Source organism: Dermacentor variabilis, chromosome 1 (assembly GCF_050947875.1).
Source record: "Dermacentor variabilis isolate Ectoservices chromosome 1, ASM5094787v1, whole genome shotgun sequence".
NCBI classification, from domain to species: Eukaryota; Metazoa; Arthropoda; class Arachnida; order Ixodida; family Ixodidae; genus Dermacentor; species Dermacentor variabilis.
Window position 1 is genome coordinate 1,044,906 of NC_134568.1, and position 3,794 is coordinate 1,048,699.

The following is a 3,794-nucleotide window of genomic DNA, read 5'->3' on the forward strand; positions in this document are numbered from 1 at the left end:
AAGGGACTAAGCGGCCAAACATGAGTTACGCAAACAGCGAAGTGGAATGAGCTCGTGGGAAGAGGGCCGTGCGATGGCAGCCTCATAGTACGCCACGCTTTCGCATCACAGAGGGGTTCGACGAAGTTCCGTGCTTCGCGGTGGTGCATGCGTAAATTATGTAAATGTAACGAAAAAATTTACGTAACTTGTTACAAAGAAGGTGTGTATGGCTAGCCGATGCGTCCGTCTGTCGCCTGTACACCGAAAACTCCTCCGGCGCAACCCCATGCGCATGTGCGAAAAAAAATTTGGAGAGGCGCGGGATTGTCTGTGCCAACAGTAACGTCGTTCCTCTCCGTCGCAGCCGAGGGCGCGCGCAGCAGTTTCACTCCGGCTCCGAAATGGGTAGGCCACGCGTCATACGTACTCCTGTGGACCAGGCAGCATTCGATGAGCAACGTCGAGAGAAGATCCAGGGACGAGCTCGTCTATGCCGTGCCGATTCTGCAGCCCGGCCACAAGGACGGGCTCGTCCAGCCGAGCGAAAGCAGCAACTGCGTACCGAGGATCCGGCAACCAACCAAGCCGTCGTTTAATGAACTGTCGGGATTAACCCGGTTATAAACACCGGGACCGTACTTTTTATCATCGCTGCTTAACCATCTGCACGGAGTGCTTGGGCGGCGATTTTTTGTCCTACGTCGCCATTTCTAAATGAAGAAACCTGCACGTAGACTTTTATGACGGTTAGCTTCAACGTTCTCTAGTAATTTTCGGAGCTGAGTAGGTAATTAACGTAGTTAGTTTAATTCGTTGCCTCAATTTCTTGCTCTTTATTAAATGATGTCAACCTTGGCAAATAATTCCACTATAGTGACATAATTAAGAAAGCGTTCTAAGTAACGGGTTTCTTTGTCGAAACGTAGGAAATGTGCGTGAGTTCATACCCTGCAATATTTATTGGCCTTGAAGGGCCAAATGTTGCGCGCGAAGAGCAAGCATTATAAAGGAAATGATTTACTGACAGCGAATGCTTAAGTTCGGTAATAAATGGTCGTTCGCGTGTCTGATATCCCAGAAAGCCCAAGGACGAGACAGCGGTAACCATACCTGTGATCCTGCTGTTCGTGATTCCATCGAAGCCCTGGGAGGGAGCCAGAAGTCCTTCCTCGCTGTCTTGGGAAATGGTGCAAGCTAAGCTGCCGTGGAGCGTCATTTTACTGATTGGCAGCGGGTTCTCCATCGCCAAAGGCACGCGGGTGAGCAGTTCGCAATTTCCAGATGCGCTGCATGCAACGCTATTGTGACGCCTATAGTGCAGCCTACTGATAATATTGCATTCTTACTAATTCGACGGCAAGTTTCGCTTTCTGAAATATTCATTCATAAGACTGCCTTTGGGGTTAAGCATATTAAGAAAAAAATCACATTACCCTTTTACGGTAACTCCTTATTTTTACGAAAACATACAGCTAAAAAAATAGTGACATTTGAGTATTACTTGTCTAACACTGAAGAAATGGTGTCTTTACCTTGGAACTTTCTAGAAAAAAAATTAACTTGCAACAGCTGCAAGCTCTGTATCGATATGAAAACGACAATGTGAAGACTTTTTGGCAAATATTGGCGGCTAACGAAGTTCCATGAAGCCCATATATTATATGGAACGTATAATAACAAGCATCGTCGTACCCCACAGAGAAATGTAGTACCTATCCCATGGGCAATTGGCTTCGCCAATGAAGATGTCCTTTCACTGCGGCCTAGCGTGCTCTCACAGCGACTGCAGTTTTTGGGAAACTGCGCTCTCCTGGCCGCCCTGGTAAGATTGTTGCCGACGAGATGGTGGCATGCGAGTGTGCCTGCGTTCTCGTGTTATAGCAGTGACGGTGCGCTGATCCGATGCCCCGCTCATACAGAATGCGCGCCCTGCGAAACGATGGAAGGGATATTTCTTTTGCTTAGTTTTTCTTTTATGTCATGTCGTGTGGCCTGCTAACACCTAGACGGACTAAGATAACGTGCTGATTGAACCAGCCGGTTAGAGATGGCTGCTAAATGTTAACAAAGCAAACGCAGCAAGGTTGACGAAAACGGCACGGGACGTGATGCTGTTGTGCTGCTCACGTTGAATATGGATTACCAATCACCCGACTCATCCACCTTACTAAAGACAGCTGGCGAATGATAATGAATTCTGCATTCGCTTCTAGTCGCGGGCTTCGAGCTGCAACAAACGGGGCGCTTTAACGTAAAGCTATTCCAATCCGCCTCTATTCCTATATTGTCCTTAGCCCTTCGCACTTGGTCAAACACTTTCGGGTCATTCCCACATCTCCTGTCTGTTACGCGACGTCACGAAAACTACGAAGACAGTTTTCTGATATCACCTTGCAGTGATTTCGCATGAGGAGGCCCGAGAAATGAAAAAAAAAGTATACAGCCTACACGTCAAAGTGACGTGTACGCTGTACAGATGCATTAATGTGCCAAACAGAACTGCAATATATTCAGAATAGCCGGATATGGCCCCGATTCAGAGAGGAATTAAAGCTGGCTGCCTATTGATCGATCTGGCACTGGCTACTCGTAGCTGTCGGGAAGCGTGAGTTTCCTTGTTTAGAATAAATATCTGGGTTGCAGAATAATGTTGTCGAAGCATTTCGGCACGTATACGCCCTCACGCTGTCAACTCTTCTTGCTGACGATGCGTCTTAGAGGCAATTTAACTCCTCGCTGCAAGCCACCCCGATTTTCAGCCAGCCCCCGCAACCTAAGCGAGGGGAAATTGACCAATCGCCGACGCCGGCACTACTCTCCTCCCCCGCTTATCTGCTTCCACTACACTAGCTCGGCTTCACGGCCATCCTCTCCGCTTCTGTTACTCTTTATTTCCTCTTGTCAGCCAATTAGATAAGAAAAACCTGCCAGGGTCGGCATTCGGCTTGAAATCAAACTCAAGTGGCATCAGTGTAGATAGCGTTTGATTGGACAGTTAAAAAACGCTGTGGGTCACCGCCTGAAGCTTGCGTCAGCGTTTACGTAAATTTCATGTCAGTAGGTTGGAATAAACTAACAATGGAATAGTCTTAGGTTATAGGGCCCATGCTTTGCACCGTGTGGAAACTTGGGCTTGTCATTGCACTTGTTTTCTTTATAACATGATAGCTTCGAATAGAATGGCTTCTTTTGGTCCTTGCTTTAAAGAAAGTCCAAAGAGCGGCCCCTTTAAATTTCTCATCTGTGCGCAAAGTTGGTGCACGCGTACTTGGCTTAGAAAGTGCAGTCATTTGGGACTAAAATGTTTACAGCTGATCTTCTTTTTATTTTTTTTCTCGCAGCGTCTGCATCTTAAGCAAACCGGACCATGCGATTTTTAAAACGTAGCGTTTAACTAGACGGACATTTATTTCCCGCACATTGCAATTCATCTCTTGTAGTGCTCTGTAGATTCAAGTCCCATCCAGTGGCGTAGAAAGCAGCCTTTAAATAGCGGAGGACGCTTGGAACAGTCAGACAGAGGCTTCTGTAAACATAGTGGGAACGATAGTTACACCAAAGGCAGTGGGCGCGCGATGAAATCCCGGTCGCTGCGACAGCATTTCCTTGAGGGCGAAAAGTAAGAAGACTGTGTACCTGTGCATTTGGTGCACGTTAAAAAGCCCCATGTGGTCGAAATTACTCCGCAAAAGCCCAATACGGCATGACTCATAATCATATGGCGGGTATGGCAAGTGAAATCTCAAAATTCGATATTTTTTTTTCAAACCCAGTGGGCGTGGTTTACAATAGCTCAATACATCGTGCAATCC